This window comes from Manacus candei, unplaced genomic scaffold (genome assembly GCF_025592945.1).
Source record: "Manacus candei isolate 608988 ecotype Guabito, Panama unplaced genomic scaffold, ASM2559294v1 h1tg000013l, whole genome shotgun sequence".
Lineage (NCBI taxonomy): Eukaryota > Metazoa > Chordata > Aves > Passeriformes > Pipridae > Manacus > Manacus candei.
Window position 1 is genome coordinate 8,408,856 of NW_026138061.1, and position 18,154 is coordinate 8,427,009.

General features: G+C 40.6%; 1 long non-coding RNA gene across 1 annotated transcript in view; it reads left to right on the forward strand.

The window, feature by feature from the left end:
* The first annotated feature begins 10,176 nt into the window (after positions 1 to 10,176).
* LOC127467073 (uncharacterized) overlaps positions 10,177 to 18,154 on the forward strand; it is a 76,315-nt gene continuing 68,337 nt past the window's right edge. Inside the window, exons 1-2 of the long non-coding RNA XR_007902964.1 lie at positions 10,177 to 10,249; positions 11,488 to 11,542. This is a non-coding gene — a long non-coding RNA (uncharacterized LOC127467073). The remainder of the gene's footprint in view (positions 10,250 to 11,487; positions 11,543 to 18,154) is intronic.

Consider the following 18,154-nt stretch of genomic DNA (forward strand, 5'->3'; position numbering starts at 1 on the left):
TGCATGTGACACAGCACTGAAGGCTGGTGAGTCCCCCGTGGGGCTGCAGACAGCCTCCACACAGCCGTGTTATTAACAGGCAGTGGGTGCCCACAGGGTGAGTTTCATGGATGGGTGAGAGGTGATGGGCAGCTACATGGGATCACTGGGCTGCTCATCCCAGAGGTGGCCGCTCGTGAGCAGAGGTGGCCCAAGGGACTGAACATCTCCAGTGCTTCTGGGCGCTGCTGCTCCCCGAGCGATGTGGCCTCGCTGCCTTCCCACTGTGACAGGTTCTGTATATTCCTGTTACACACAGTTGTCTCTTCTGTCGTTGCTCTGAAAGGGTGAGAGCTCATCCTCCCACAGCAGTGAGACAGCCCCTCTCACCCTCCCTCCTGGAGGCTCTTCCCTCCTGGAAGAGACCCAGGATCTCTGTGGATGAAGTGAGAACCAGCTTGCTACACAGTCCTGCACTTAATGACCAGCTTGGAAAAAAAACCCAACAAAACAGCATTCTGATGTTTCTGGTTTTGCAGTTGAATATTTGCATGGTGTAATTATTTTTCCTTGGATATTGATGCAGGAGGATAATTTGTAGGAAAACTGAGGGCATCCTGATTGCACACTCACTCCAGATGTTTTATGTGTAGAGCACAGTGCCTGTGCAGAAGTCCTCCAGCAGCTGGGGCAAAAAGCATCTTCTGCTGTTTCATCATAAAGAAAATATCCTATGTCTCCTTCTATTTACCTCTTCTTAGTAGGACTGTGAGCACTTGTGCAAACAAAAAGACTGAGAGGGGGGAGATAACTAACCCATGCACTTATGGGGGAGACAGATGTCACCACTCCTGCCCATCTGGTGTCCTTGCTAAATCTTCTTCACCCACTAAGGCATTTGAGTGTGTTTTACTCCAAGAAGACCCCGGAGTTTACAGTTATGGAAATTCAGGGTGAAAAAGCTAAATCTAATATTTCTACAAATTTGATTCTTCAATGCCATTGGAAGGCAGAAACAGTATTCAGTGCTATATTGCTTATGATTATTGTTGGTGCATCATTTCTTGGGGGTGTAGGTGCCTCCATCACTGTGCCATGCGCTTTTTCAGCCCTTTCCTACAGTCCTCTACACTTTCATAAACCTGGACAGCTGCTTCTCTCACTGTTGCAAAGGACACAGACTAAGTAGCTTATGTACTTCTGAAATGGAGACTCAGCTTGTTTTTTCACAGTTTCTCTTGTAGCCGGAAGGATTCTGTCCCTTTGCACTTGCTGTTGATTTTTCAGCCCTACTGTGCCTTTGGTATCTCTCTGATACCTTGATCTCTCCAAGTTTATCTTTCTGCACTGAGAACTGCATTCTCTATTGTATCAGTTTGTTTCCCTCTGTGTAAACACTCGTTATAGTCTAATTTCCTCTTATTACTTTAAATTGTCCGTGTTTCCAACATGCTTTGTTTGCAGTATCAATCTACTACTGTTCCTATCATACATGAGACCCTCTGAAAATGTCTTCAAATTTGTAAACTGGGTTTTTGCTTAGATCTGACATCATTTTGCAGTAGTTTTTCTTTGAAAAGACAAATGAAACTGGTAGTCATAATGTTACATTGATAAATCTCATATAAAGGAATGTGGATTTTTGCAGGTGCCAATAATGGGAACAGTATGCCTGATAATCCCACTGCTGATATCCCATCTCCTACCCTGCATTACTAGTCAACAGGCAAACTGCTGAAGAGAGCTAGAAAGACTAATTTTGAATTTCAGACTCTGAAGTCTAAATACTATTTGATATTAGTTATGGGATCTTATTATGTGGCTTACAAATATAGAGATTATTGCCAGTTATTAATGAAAACCAGACCTCCACTTAATCCAGGAGTAGCTGGCTGAATGGTGATACCTGGATTTCGGGACATTTAATATTTATTATTCGTCTGTATGAATAAAGATGTTCCAACAGTCCAATCACAGACTGAGAACAGCATCAAATAGCTCTGTCATGAATAAAGCAAATATAAGCAGTTCCCAAACAGCCCTGAATTTGGGATTACTCACTAAAAATTTTTAATAAGTGTGACTATGTCCAGAAATTTTCACATCTGAACGTATGCACTTTCACATACATGTGTGCACATTTAACTTATTATCGTTTTTTAAAGAATTTAATAAAAATATTTTCAATGAGTAATCCTCCTAAAAAAACCCTCCTTATGGAGAGAAAAAAAATTGGTTAATTGAGTAAAATTTGGGAAGGTAGGGGGGAAGTAATTTTTATACAATCAGAAATCATACTGTCTGATTCCAGGGTGTAGGAATTGTGGGGAAAAAGTCTTGACAGATTCTTTTGCATTGTTCTGATTAGGCAGTATAATATTTTGGGAGTCATCCTAAAATAAACTGTTGTCTTTTTTCTGTGTGTTCAAAACCTTTCATTCATATTTAAATGAATGTTTTGTTCAACCTGAAACAGATCATTTTGCTTGGAGGTCTTTTTTTCTTTTAGATCCATAAAAGCGAGAAGGTAGAAACAGCCCAAGCTTGACGTGATCTGAGACAGCTGCCTTCAGATCTCTTCTCCACTTGATCAGAGAAATTTAAAACCAGCTCAAAATGTTTATTATGGGATAAAATGATGGGAGTCAGTTCACTTTGGTGAGTGGCTTCATCACTGGGTGAAATTTCTCCTCCTGTCCTTCTCCCAGTGGACCCTGAAGTCAAGAGCGAAGGTGCAGAGGAGCTGCACTTAAGAAGAGCCTGCAGTTGGGTGTGAGGGAGTCCTCTAGGAACAGGAAAGTGGGGATGCAGAGCCCTGTTTTGGCTGAGGTCAGCAGGTCAGATGAAGGGAGGGAGAGAGCATCAGTGATCCCACAGCAAATTCCATTGATTTTGCATGGTCCAGTGTGGGGAGAGTCAAAATACTTCGGAAATCTCAAATAAAATGTCACTGCTCCAGGTGAAACTGCCTCAGCCTCTGGCTTGTTCTGACTCCCTGTGTTCAACTCAGTTTCTAAATGTTTTTGCATCAGATCAGAACTGTCTTCAAAAATGTACATCCAGCTTCAAACTTGTCTTTTCCGCTCTGGATTCCTCTTTCTCCATTCTGTGGTTATGTCTGGCTGTTTCCATGTTCTGTTCTTGCACTGGCCTTTTGGTAGTTCTTTCAGAAGCCTCAAAAGAAAAAGAAGATAAAGATGGAGCCCTGTGGAGATGCCCACTCTAATCCAGCACCAAGGCAGGCTCTCTATTTGTATCCTGGACAAATGGCTGGGTTGCCATTTCCTTATGACCAGATCCCATCCTCCCCTACAGAGTGGGATGATGCAAATAAAAGTCTTGGATGCTCCTCAAGCAAGTGAGAAAGATTATTATTTCCTTCCAATTCTCCAAGCCATGGGGCAGCTCAGAGCCAGGAATCTGAACTCCAACCTACAAGCACCACAGGCACACTGGAGCTCCACAGCCAAGCAGGTGGGGGCTGGCAGCTGCTCCACAGGCAGCACCTTCAGAGAAGGAGGTAGGAGATCAGTACCAGCAGTGCCTATTTCTTCTTCTCCTGGTTCCAGTGAAGCATTGTCAGAGTAACCGTTGGCTTTGGTCACTCTAAAGAGAGAGCCCCTGGTTCTCCTGGTGGGTGATCAGCCACTGGCCCTTCCCACACCTGTTTGAAGAATGCTGGGTGGGGGGAGTCACACTGTGCCTTGAGTTGAGTCTCTGCAGACCAGTGGAGAGGGTGTAAAATCCTCTGAGAAGCTTTGTTTTCTCTGCCCATCAGTTCCCTCAGATCTGGATAATTCTGAATAATGGATGCAAAATTTGCAAGCTGATAGAATTAAGCAGCATTCAGCTTAATTAGGGGGATGGTTATTCAGGGAAGAAATCCATGTGTCCATCAGGTGTGCTGTCCAAAGTGTGGTGTGGGAGAAGGTGGATAAAGACCTGCCTACACAGTAGGCAGCAAGGCAAGTATCCTTGCAGCTCTTTGGGCAACCTGACATGCCCACAGCCAGGCTGAGCTTTCCCCTGTGCTTTCACAGATCTCTGAAGTGGCTTTTTACAGCCCCATTTGTCAGCATTCAACAGCTTCCTGCTCAGTCTCAAGTTAAGATTTACTATTCATATTACAATATCACTTAAGCATCCTGCATTGGCTGAGCTGAGAGTCACCTGGGCTATAAAGATGATCCCAGAGTAAACTTATAAGGTTAGGCTGAGTTTATCTCTTCCTTGTGTGCATTAAGAAAATGAGGCTGTGGTATTTACTGTCTTCCAGCTGAGCAGTTGTGACTTCAGAGGCATTTCAGGTTGACAGGAACAGGAAATTTCCATTTCCTGCATGACCCCAAATGGCAAGTAAAACCCTAAAAGCTTATTGCCATATATATATATATTTTTTTTTCCCCTATTTATGGATACCCAAGTCTCATTTCCTAGTGTTTGAATGTGTGATAAGACCTTAGGCAAGTTCTCTCTTTCCTGCACATTACTTTCCCCAATAGTAGGTTGTAGATAATGGAATTTGTAGAGTGATTAAGCAGCTACAGACAAATGGAAATCTTAGGCATGAAAAGCTCAGGTGTAAGCTTTTAGGGAGGCAGAGACTCAGCCTCTCTGTGTGCAACATCAGTACAATAGGATCCTGACACAGGACTAAATACATTAGTATTGGAAATGAAAGTGTGTGTTCACAGCCTCCAGTTCTCCTTTTTCCTTCCAGGATTTTACTGTTTTTCTAAACATTGTAAGTTCTCTTTTTTTTTTCTTTCTTTCTCCTGAAGCTCTTGTGCCTTTTGCTTTTCCTTAATGGTTTTGTATGAGCTTTCAGCTTTCTGCCAATCTGTTGTTTTTAGCCTCAGAGGTCAATTTTTTGTTCCTGGCACATCCTTAAGTTTTCAAAGATTTAAAGCTTATGAGAGCAGCTCCAATGCCACTGGTAGAAACACTCAAGTTCCCAAGCAAGGCATAAATTTAAGAGCCTTGTTGAATAGATTTAAATCTGGAATAATGCTACAGAAGTAGGACAAGTTGTCTGGATTTATATTGGGTGTTTGGAAGCAAAATCGGGACTTAATCTTAATTTATTTCACTAGAAACACCTCTAACACCTCAATAGATAGGTACTCTGTTGTATAAATGCAGTTAATGAGGGTGATTTGAAACTTCCTATATACTGTACTTTTGAAGGTTTACTGTAAGATGTTACAGTTGTAGCAGAAATTGCAGAAAGCACCGTGTCCCCACGGTACATTATGTGCAGCACTTCCCAGTGGCAGTAAATGTTCTGGCTTAATCAAAAAGATCACATTTCTTTCTATTACTGCCTGCCCAGAGAAGCTAGAATAACTTTTGGCCATGGAATACATTAGTTTAAATCTTAAATTTCAAAATGAAATTACACGAAGTCTTGCAGATATGATTCATATGTCCCCCATTACTTCCAATCTCTTTCTTTTTCTCCTTCTAACTTGAATTTGTATGAGAACTGCAGTGCTGTTGGTAGCACTGGAACTGGTTGGAGGCTCAGCTTGGGCAGACACAGCATCCAGGCATCCCTGATGTGCTGGGACTGTGCTCCCAGCCTCGGCACAGCCTCTGTCAGAGGTCACTTCGCTCAACCATTCCTGGGAATTGTCTACTTAGCTGGAGCCACTCTCGTACTTCCTGCAAATCATCCTCAGGCAGCCACAGTGTTAGATTTAAATCACTGTGCTCTCTGTTTGCAAGGCTCATGGAGAGATTTCTGTGGGGATTTGTTGGCCTTCAGGCTCTCCCCAGCCTGGTGGCTGCAGGCACATCCTTTGGCAGTTTTGCCTCTCCCTGCTGTGGAGTGTGAGTGTCCCGTTTTGGGGAAGTGGGATAACACTGGCACCCACCCACCGCACACACCTGTCATGAAGATTTATGAAGTGATATTTTCAAAAGTGTAGAGCATTATTTAAGGCAGGTGCTGTGATCTATCGATAACAAATGGGATAAACATTGGGTAGTTAAATATTTAAAGCACAGCCTTTGGAACTGGGACGTCTGTGGCCTTTTCCAGCTCTGCTAATGACTTCCTGCTTGTCCCTGGACCAGGCATATCCCTGTTCTTGTGAATCCTCTCCCTCAAAATTTTATATAATGCATCTATTAAGCTGTGAACTCCCCTGGTGAGCAGTGCTCTGACAGGTGCTGGATTAAAGGCAGCGGGTCCTGGGACCCCATGAAACCATCAAGGCTTTGAATGAAAGATTTTAGCCCAATCTGAATCCAGGGATAGAAATTTCTTCTTCCACCAGCCACCTTCAGTTTTATTTCAACTTTAAACTTTCTTATTATTATCTGTTCCCAATATTACATCCACCTTGTGGCTTGATATGCTGGGAGGGGGTTAGGGTGTCACTATGTCACAGCTCTAAGAAACATCCAATTCCAGGCAGTGGGAGCTGTGTGAAGTGCAATGGCCTGAGACAGAGAAGATGGCTGGGAGTAGACTATTTAAGCATTTTAAACTCTTTTTTGATGATTAGAAAACAAACACACATTCTTGTAGCTTTTGTCAATAAAACTTTGCACTTTTTAAGAGAAACTTGATGTTCACTTTTCTTCCTCGTTGGTGCATTTCCCCTTATTTCAGAGCTCAAAATGTATCACAAGGTTCCTATCCCTTTTGTATCATAGCAAAATATTCATAGAATAGAATTGCTGCAGACATATCCCAGAATGGTTTATCAAACAGAGCAGTGGATATGGATCCAGTCAAACTGAGGCAATAGCCCCAACTCCAGCTACGAACATTCACTGGCTGACTCTCATGGTTTATAAGATTCCCAGTTATAGATCTGGAGATCTGCCACATCTTTAGTTGCATCTCCTGTTTTCCCATGTAAAATGTCTTCTTTCAGTCATTTACTCGTGGGAGTATTTCCCGTGTCCTGGATGTACATCTCATCCTGGTGTCCTCTTATTTGGCTGTGATCCAGTGGAATACTCAGGACAGACATCTTTTATAAATCACATCCAAGGCACTTCCATGGTAATGTTCTTTAAAGGACCACAACACAGAGTACACTTTGTCTCCAGATTCTTGGTACCAGCTTCTGATTCAACTGTAATGTGCATATTTTGTGATGGAGGATTTTTTTTCTGCAGTACTTAATGTTCGGAGAGAGTTTAATCAAGAAACATGAGTAATTGGCATTAACATTCACTTCTGAGCAAGAGAACAGCTTTGATAGCATCTATACTCATTAGACTTTTCGTTCCAAACACTGTTCATTACAGTGAGCACTCTTTGTGTTGGCTTCTACTTTGTAAATACAGCACAGATTCTGCTCGGCACAGAAGCAGGTCCTGAACAAAGACTCTTTGGTTACACATAGGGAAGAAGTTTTAACTGTCAAAAAGAAACAAGTGGAGCACTTAAAGGTACTTCGAGAAAATTTCTAAGCAGCCTGAAACACAACAGAAAGATCTCCAGTGACAGGACACAAGATTTATTTACTGTCTGAGTAACTGGAATGAGTAGGACTGATTTTGTTCACATTCTGAAATGAATCCCTGGGAAAGCTCAAGTTGCAACTTTGGACGCCTGACGAAAGTTTGTTGGGGTGCACTTATGGACCCAGGAGCACTATATGCAGTGCAGGGGCATGAGCCATGCCAAAAGTGAGACGGGAGGGAGCCAGACAGGTCTTGGTCCATTGCATTTCTGCCTGCTTGTATAAAAGTCCTGAACAGCAAATGGGCACTGATCCCCAAAAAGGCTATACCAGTGTGTCTGCACCACATCCCCATCCTCCTACCACGAGATTTAGTACAGGTGAGAAACATTTAAGCCCCTTACAGTCTCTGTTTACTTTTTAAAATACATCTTACAGAAGTATGAATAAGCCTTTCCTCTGTCCACTGTGGAAGTGAAGCACACAGAGTAATGCTGATTTTCAGCTAGCTTATAAAATAACAATATTGTGTTACTGCACTATCTAAAAGGACCCTTAGGCAGAAGTTAGGAAGTGTGTTGTCAATTCACCCCTACGCTCCCTGATTAAATTTGCACCCAAATCAAGTGGTTCAAAGACTCAAATTGTTTAATGAGTTGACTTGACAAATAGATAATTTTCTTTTTTAGCAATTGCCCAGAAAATGTGAGGCAGCAGGAGCCCTGAATTTCATATCTGTCAGTAAAAACAGTCTGGAGATCTTGTTCTACTGTTCTGAGATACTTTACACCTTCACAATTTTAAAGCACTTCTCAGGTAATGTGGTACCTATTATTCCAAGTAATTCTAACTAAACTCGTGTTGAGTGAAGTACAGAAACATCAATTGCTTTATTCCAGTGTTTGAGGATAATATGCCAGTGCAAGGACTCTTGAATCCCAGTTGCCTGCTGTGACCATCTGACCTGAGTTTTTACTCATTGCTGCATCCTGCAGGGTGATCTGCAGTAGCCAAGTCCTTTCAAAGAGCTTCAGGCTGTTTACTTGTTCCATGGCTTCCTGGGTGTGATAGAGCCAAAAACCAGAAAATATTTGGGACAACTGCTCATGTAAGGAACCTCCATTTGTTAAATGCTGCCCTAGGAGCAATATCTAATGCTAATATCATATGGGATTAGTCTGCTTAGGCTTTTCATCCTGCACATAGCAAAACAACCCAAGAAATGTGGCTTTGCTTGGTTTTGGCCAAAATCTACTTGCACTGAGCTAAACATAAAATTTGCCATGATGAAGAATATAGTAGTTGAGTGCCCTGAGACAACAGTTACCTAGTCACCTCTCCCTGGATAGAATATTTTTGTTCTTACCAACCTTACCTTTTTCATGCTTGTATCCCAGGAAAAAAGTTTAGGTGAAATCAATCCATCTTTCTCCTTGGCTGGGCTTGAGGCTGATCTGGGAGGCTGGCTCAGCATGAGAGAGCCCTACCTCGCTACCTAGAGGTGAAAAGGCTGCCAAATCTCACCTCTGACTCTTATTTTCTACCCTTGGCTCCTTCTCATCATGGCAGGTGAGGCATTTGTGGGATAACACAGTACAGACCATCTTGTTGCTGTTTTCCTATTGCCCAGTAACAGCACTGAAGGAGCTACAGAGAGATACTTAGAGGTGGAGAGATACTTAGAGATGTTGGTGGCCACAGTCTCCTTTCCTGACATGTTTCAAACATCACTTTCCTTCTTAAAAAGTAGTAAGAGCTTAGTACTGTTACTACTGTTACTGTCACTTCCTAGTAGCAGAAACAAAACATGGTTTGCTCCAGCCACACAACTTCCATTTCTCATTGCCTCTTTCCTCATTTTCTTCACTATTTCTGCTCATTGTCCTCTTCTTTCTTAGCGATTCAGCAGGATCTTATGCTGGAGTAACAACTGCCCCTCAGAAGTACTCCAATACTGTAGCTCTTGCAGATTATGGAGGAAGAAGTCTGTCGAGAGGACAGAAAGCAAGGGAGTCCAGTCAAGAGCTAGGGGGTGATACAGCCCTGGTGGATCAGAAGAAAGAATGAACTCAAGGAGGGAGTGTGAATGAAGAACAAGAGAGAAAAGATAAAGATAAGAGCATAAATGTGGGTAGGAAGTAGCAACACAAGGCCTTAAAGACAGAATTAGAGATATGATGAAAAAGGATTGTCAGTAAATAGATACACAATATGAATAGTAATGGATGGGGAGCTTTAGCTGCAGTGCTGTGAATGTTAAAGAGAGGAAGAAAATAGGCAGCAGAGAGTTTGCAGTGATCCAGTTAGCCAGAAGGGACCTTGACTCAGCTCTTCAGACCTCAGAAACTCATTGGAACAAGGTAGGATATTCATGAGAACAGGTTTTATTGGGGAATTCACTATTTTTTCCAGGTGAAAATAGCATAGAAAAACCTTTGCACAGCAGATTTTTGTTACCACTGGCTTCATTCCTGGCTTTAAGTGGAAGGTGGAATGAAAACAAGTATTTCTTTTCCTCCAGCAGTCCTCAATCATTGAAATATTGAGTGAGTCTGTGGGTTTGTTTTAATCAATGCTACTCTGGTCAAACTCGTCACTTAAAGACAAAAATGCAATTATGCTGCAAAGCAAACAAGACCAGAAAAAATAAACACTATTGACAATGACCTTTGAGCAAAAGTGGACTTTGTTTCCATTACACTTCTATATCTTAAACCTCCTAGTTCAAAGTTCACAGCAGAGGTCAGAGCTGAGTTCAGAGACCTTAGTTCAGAGCAAAATGATAACCTGATTTGCCAGAAGTTCAGAGCACTGACTTCCCATTAAAGCAGTGGAAACATCAAGTAGTAAGTTTCTTCCAAATCCAAGTATGAATTAGTTTGATACTTTTCTGATTGCATGTCTTTGGCAAGCCTCCTGTGATATCTTGGACTTTTTGGCTTGGTTTCCTAGTAGAGGAACAGTCAGTGACCCCAACTCTGGTGTGTTCTAAGTGTTTTGTCACTGGATCTGGGAAAAAAATGTCTGAAATCCATACAGAATTTTCTTCTTTTTCTACGCTGAGGAGAATAACCTTAAGAAAAAAGAAATCCTCTGTTTATTCATGGAGCTAGTTCTAAACAGAAAAAGCAGTGAAGGATATCTGGTGTAGCTGAAACTAATTACAGTACAGTGCATCTTTCAAAGACTAAACATTAACTCATACTAAAAAAATTAGTCTTGAACATTATGTCTACTGATACCTTCCTTGAGTGTATTATGGTAAACATTTAACTCTGGGCATCTGACTGACAAAGTCAGCATAGTTTTTTGTTTGTTTGTTTGTTTGTTTGTTTGTTTGCTTTTAATGTTGAATAGCTCCATTTTGGCTAAAAGAACCAAATTTATTAAGGGAGAGATGGAGAAATACTGCATACCAGCATGATAACCTTGTGTGACACAGTCTCATGATAAATATGCTATAGATCTGGGAGTTCAGTCTGATGCATAGTCTGGACCAAAGGGTTCTCTCACAATATGATGATCTATTGTATCGCCCAGCCAACTGGAGTAGCATTAAAATGAATTATACCAGGCTCCTGGTTTGGAAATTGTCTAGTCCATTATGTTTTAAGTACAGATTTCTTAAAGGGCAGAAGGAACCTTGGAGAGCAAGAATGAATTGGAAACAAATTGTAACCGTGACATTCTGCCCTCTGTCCCCTCCTTGCCATTTTTGACAATTAGGGCATTATTTCCTCTTTCCTGTCAAGGATTGGTAGGGTTTGGAAAAGGATTTTCAGTTGTTTCCCTTGTTCTGATTTGCAGAAAGGGAATAAAAGAGTTGTTTATCCTTCCATGCCTGCACAGATATCTCTGTGCTTTCTTTTTCCTGTTGCACGTCCTTTGCTTGTTTTCTAATGTGTTTTCCTAAAGTGAACATAAAAGGTTCACCAATGGGTTGCCCTGGCTAAATCTTTAGTATTTTACAACTCTTTCATGATGCCACAGACCACGATGAGCTGTACTGTTCAATCAGGCTCTATCTTCACACATTTCTGTTTATTAATAATAACCACATTTTTGAATGTTCTTGTTCTTCCAGCCGACTCGTGTCCGAGAAGGTCTCCAAGTTGTCCAATTCATTCTCAGGTTACTAGGTAATTTTCTTTTATTTTCTCTTATTTTCTTCTAACCCATGCTACTTTTAAATGCCCTAATGATTATGTTATACATTGCCAATTGTGTAGCTGACATAGCTTCTGTATTTCTACTGTAGCTGGAAAACTTTTCAGCACCACCATAAGCATTCAAGATGCCTTCTCTGGTAATAGCTCGTGCTTTCATAATATCAGATAGGATGACCCCATAAAGGCAGACTGATTGTGGCTTATCCAAGATATCCAGTAAGGCAATGCAATTTTGATCCATTGCAGCCTATCTTTGCAAATCCTGATCATTCCCACACAGAGCACACATACAGGTGTGATGGTACTGTGTGAATTCAGTGATTCTCAGCATTGTCTGGTTACCATCAGTCTCCTCATCTACCTCTCATCTCCATCTGGAAACTGAGCTCTTATAAGCACTCACTTTGCATTTTGATCTGTCTGACCTTTGGAAAAGTGTTCAATTTGGTATGATACGCAGATAGACCAGGTGCTAGTTGTGGATGAGTCACCCTCAATCTTGGATGTGTGAAGTTCTTTGGTAGCTTATTGAGTCTAAAGATGAAGGAGACTTGCATATGTTTCATCTGAATTCATATACAGCTGGCTTTGGATGTGCTAACCAGATACCCAGGAAATATGCTTGAGTCAACATGACTTTGATTTTGCATGAAGCCCTTACAATTACATTTCTAATTTTGGACAGTAATAACTTAGTCACCTGTGAGAAATTAGATTTTATATGATCATAGCTTGGTTGTTTATTTTGACAGATGCTAAAAATATTGGTAGAAATACCCTTTTCTGATAGTTAATATTGCAATCTGCACCATTGGCTCTATTTTTCACATGATTTATGTAAACTTTTCAGTGTGCAATCCCTATGGAGTGATAATCAATCTGTGTAATTTAATAATTACGAATAATTACATACTTCAGATCTTTCCAGTGTCATGAGCAACTGCTGATGGATCTACAGGCATAGAGTATCTGTCCATGCCCTCCCAAGACTCTCTTGGAACTGCTCAGTGCTGTTAAGTACTTAAACAGCCGGGATTTTCTGGGAACAGTCCAGCTTGCTCTGGTATTAGGAACCATTTAGCAAATGGTGATAACTAATTTAATTAGAATCAGATGCTGATGCCATTTGTGAAGATGATGCCGTATGGACACAACCCACTGCTTTTTGGCTCTGGAGCATCCTTCTCTGATTTTTGGAGTGCCATGGCATACAAGCACTAACACACTGACAGCAATGCACAATAAATTGTTAGAGTATTCAGATATTTGTCATTCAACCAAGGTATTTTATCTGTTCAGTTGTCAGATGTCATCAAGATCAGCAGTTTTATATTTCTTGAAAGAATTCTTTCCTCAGATGACTAATAATAATCAATGTTCTGAAATCCTTGTCACTTACTGTGCAATTTACACTTTAGGTCTAATTTACACACTTTGGATGTTCAAAAGATTGGTCTTCAGTGATAGTATATGTCTACTTTTTGTCAGTCAATAGAGAGGTTCTGACTAATTGCTGGTGCTTTTTCGCTGTCATGGATTATGTCTACATGTTCTCTGGAGCATGACTTCCATCTTCTGTCAGTTTGGAAAAAATATCTTCACTCAATAAGTTACTTTACAGGTCAAGAAAATCCCATTTGTATTTCTTACATGTGACAATTTGCACAATTTTCAGATAAACTGCAGAGCTCCCTGTCACAGGATAATGCAGATACTAAAAGTTTGTGTGGTTTTTTGAAGCCATTATACAAGTTCATGGAACCTACTGTATTATCATCTCTCAGTCTAGCAATGGTGTTGATGACAGAGGCCTGATATAGATTAGTGACCTTATTTTTGTCAGTCAGGGCTGAAGACAGTTTGGATCACAGCCTAGATCCGAAGTATGCACATGTCCATATTTGTACCACTTCCACCCATCATGACTTTTGTTGAAGCATCAGTTGAATCAGTAGCTGTTAAGACTACTGCCAGCAACTCACTTTTGACCAAAGTCAAAACTCACCGTATTGTCTGATGTAACAGAAATGCTGCTAACACCTCCAGGCAGACTCCTGATGTTCGCCACTGGCAGTCACAACAGGATCAGACTTAACGATAACCTTACTATTTTTCTCTTTTTTTTTTGGTCAGGTTCATTCTTGGTGATCTAGATGTTTATCCCTATATGTTTTGCTTGTGGACTTAGCACCATGCATTGCACAGCTGGATGATGGTTTCTTGTTTGACAGCTGAGGGCCCTTCAGCATATCCAGATATTATTGTCAGTGCTGGTCCTGATAAGAAGTCTTTTATAAATAACTGACAGGCACACCTTTAGCTGTGATATTAGGTATTTAGAAGGATTTGTGGATTCATGGAATCTGACAGGGATAGCAATGTTAGCATTTCTGCTGGGGCCCTGTTATATATGACTATCTACAAAGAATACTCAATTTTCATTTTCTATTCACTACATGACTGCTACAGGTAACTCTAGAGTGAGAAAAGGGGCAGATTTATAACTTTTGCCTTGTCTCTGCATCCCTGCTTTAAAATATTCTTGTTGATATAATGTAAGTTTGAAATCCTATGAAGTCTTGTCTTTGTTTGTCATCATCATGGTCAGGCTTCGCAAACAAAGATTTGGGAAGGGCTCTACCCACATTTGCTACAAGCGCACTCATGGCTAAAAGGGCCAATACAAGATAGACAAGATCGGTTGCAAAAGGCACAGCAGAAGGAGTCCTTAGGTGGAATATTCTGCAAGACACGATTCTTTCTGCGTTGTCATTTCTCCTCAAGAGTAATCCTGCGTGCTTTCTCAAAAGAAGCAGCAGCGTTAAAGATGGTGTGTCTCCAGACCTCCCAATTGGAGGCCAGAGTAGACCAGTTATGATGATCAATATGGCCAAGGCTGAGATGTTGTTTCAGGGAGTCCTTGTATCTTCTCTTCGGGGCCCCTCTCTTGTGGCAGCCGGTGTCAAGTTCACCATAAAGCAAGATCTTAGGGAGGCGGTGGTCCTTCATCCTGGAGACGTGCTCTGCCCAACACAGCTGTGTTCTCAGCAACATGGCCTCAATACTTGTGACTGCTGCTTGTTCTAGAACAGATGTATTGGTCACATAATCTGACCAGTGGATGTTTAGGATTGTACGGAGGCAGCGTTGATGGAAGCGTTCTAGGAGTCGCAGGTGGTGGCGGTAGATGACCCATGATTCAGATCTGTATAAGAGAGTAGACAGCACTATGGCTCTGTAAACACTGATCTTGGTACTTTTCTTCAAGTGTTTATTTCACCAAACTCTTTTATTATGAAACTTTCTGAAAGCACTATATGCCTTTGCTATCCTGTTGTCTATCTCTCCATCAATCTTACCATCCAAGGAGATGAGGCTACCAAGGTAATTAAACTGCTGGATTGATTTGAGCTCTGATTCGCCAACGGTGATATGGGGATGATGGAAGACTTCCTGAGGTGCAGGTTGATAGAGAACTTCTGTCTTCTTTAAACTGACTTCCATCCCAAAAAGCTGTAATAAAGGAAGAACTAACAGAATCTATACATAAGACTGAAACAGATTTTTAAACAAGAATTCTTTCTTATTTTATTAACCCATCTATTGTGTGACTGAGTGAATGCCCCATTATTTCCAGTTTGCCCCTCTCTGGTCCTCCAAGGAGTTCTCCAGCACAGTTATGAGAGACAGATTCACAAGCTCTACTTCCATGGCACGTATTTTCCTATAGTTTCTTCATCAAGAAGCAACAGAAAGAGAACAAAAATACCTTTAATCTGCTAGTTTCTCAAACAATCCCACACAGTCTGTGAACACAGAAGGAGAGATCCTTCTAGAGGTGCAGGGGTTGAAATAATGCATAGTGCTTCTCAGGATAGATGCTTTTTTGATTGTTATGTATACACACAGAGATCAGTCACAGCCTCTAAGTCTTGGACAGAGATTCCTCATTATTTTGTTGCTGAGATCCTTTAGAGAAGCGGACAGGTCTTGCTCTGAGATTTTTCTAGATAGTTTTTACTCTCAGAACAGGAACTCTCTCTTCACATTTAAATGCTTAGCTGAAAAAGGTTTGCTATTATAAAAAACGGTATATTGCAAGTATGATCAAGATCCAAAAAACAGAGCAGCTTAGATAAAAGCCATCAATGAGCAGAAATCTGTTTTCATTTGCAGAACATGTAAACACTGTGAGAGCATAACATGGTTGAGAAGGATTGAGGAGAAACTTAGGCAATGTAGTATCAGATAAGTGTGGGAGTCTACACAACATATTCCTTGAAATCCCACATCCCCATTTCTCAAATAATTCTCCTTTTCCTAATCAGAGTTTCTAGGCTCACCAGTTTTCAGAACATGTGTTTTAATAACAGAGTACAGTGTTGTTTGTAGTTTTTTGGTGGCTTTGTTTGTTTTTTTGATTTTTTTTTCTTTTTTAATAAGTAAACTTCAAGGGTTTTTAAAAAATAAAACTAGCGCTTAGCCCCAGTCAGAGAACAAAGCTCTTACTGTGTGGCAAGTTGCTCAAATCTACAACAACAAAATGAACCTCTGCCATAAGCAGCAGGGGACAATAGGTATGTAGTAAAGAAGAGGGAATGGTTAGTTGCAGGGCAGGAGCAAATGATGCAAATCTAACAAAAGGATGCTTTAATTTTTAAAATAAATATGGGTTTAAGTATTTTCAGGTGAATAGCACTGCCCCAGTAAAGTGAAATAGAGAACTGCAATCCTTAGCCCTGGAATATGAGAGATGTATAAACCATACCCCTAATGTCCACAGCAAGCAAGAAATGGCAATAAATTTCTAGCTCTGAGTCTAGGTTGCTGCTGTCAAAAGCTCTGATGACATTTGATGCAGCAAATGAGATTGGAAGGAAAATTCAGAGTCAACATTTGCCGTGGGGCTTCTGACAAGTAGATGTAAACTGATGGTCATCAGGATCCTCTTTCAGTGGAAGAACACGTCTTAGGACATGTTGAAATTAAATTACCGCTGACTAAATTGAATTGTAAGGAATTAGTGTGTGTGTGTGTGCAGTCCTTTGAACTGAAGGAGCAGATACCTTGTAAAGAGAGAGGAATGAAAACCTGCGGGTGTGTTTCTGGGCAGGCAGGTGCCTGGTATTTGGGAACTGGGACCTATGATTTTCCTTACCAGGCTGAAGAGCTTGGTATTAGAAAACAAAACACAATTTACTGAACATGAAAATGCAAGAAACTTTCTGAGTACTGTGAACACAGGCCTTAGGAAGGAACTGCCACAACTTGCCCAAGTATTTGTTCCTGCTCCAAAAGGTAGTTCCTGTAAGAGCTGTGAATTAGAATAGCAGGCAGCTGTGGTGCTTCTCTTACAGAGCAGCCACTCAGAGTTCTCCAGACTCTGAACTGTCACAATCTCATTTCTAGTTTATAAAAGCATATTTAATCTTTGTTTTTACAAAGCTTTCAAATATTGTTTCAGAGCTTTGTTAAACTGAGATTTATTCGTGATACAACATCAGGAAACTTGCAAAGCTCTTTTATTTTTCTGAGCAATTGTTTAAGGGTAGAAGTCTGCAAAGGCAAGTGTCATTATTTTTGTGTCACTGTTTGTACAGGAGCCAGAAATTTAAAATGAGATTTTGATCCTGCATATATATATATATATATATGTATCTCCATGCATATATTTACAGATTTATAGATTTTAAATTTATATTTATCCTATGTGAAGGCCTCTTCCTCTATCTGAAGAATGTTGTATTTACAAAAATAGATTTAGAAGTGAATGAAAAAAATATTACCTCTATTTTTCTTTTCATCCAGAGGAATGCAATTGATTTCTGTAGAAACTGCCTCTGATTAAAACTAGTGAGTATTTCAGAACAGCCTTTACAAGTAGTGGTATAGAATAGCAAGCTGAAATCACCCCAACACGTTTACTGTTCAACCTAGGATTTAAAAGTCTTGAAAATCCTATTTATGTAATTTTTATTTCCCTTTAACCCCTTGGCAATAGCTGATAGGACTCCTGCCATAAGCACTAATGAATTTTGCATTGAATTCTGACTCTTGGCATTTAGGGCTTAATAAAATCTTCTTTTCCTTTATCTGGAAGATTCCTTTTCTGCTAATTGGTGTCAACATCAATCAAGATCAGAGGTGCAACAACACTAGTTTAAAGGCCTTTTGCTCATCTGCTTTATACCCCAAGTAATGTGGAGATGTAGGCAGCTTACACATAAAAGTGGCAATAAAAGTCCTTTCACTCTAAAATGCACAAAAATCTTGGAAACTTTGAAAAATTGTGCTGTTGCAATAAATTAAAAACTGTTTCCAGAGGTCTGTCAGTTGCACAAGTGGCATTTTGAGTGAGTGGGTCTGCTAAATATTTTGTGTAGCTCTAGAAAGAAGAGGTTCCTCTAGACCTCCAAAACTGTGGATGACGCTGAGGACTTCTTTAGAGAATGTTCCTCTGGAACATGATGGCTGGGTCACAGCTCCATAAATTTGCATGTCTAGTATCATAGGCATATTCAGGTCAATTTACATTGTTTGTGCAAGTTAAAAGGGTTCTTAAAACCTGTGCTTGGATGTGGC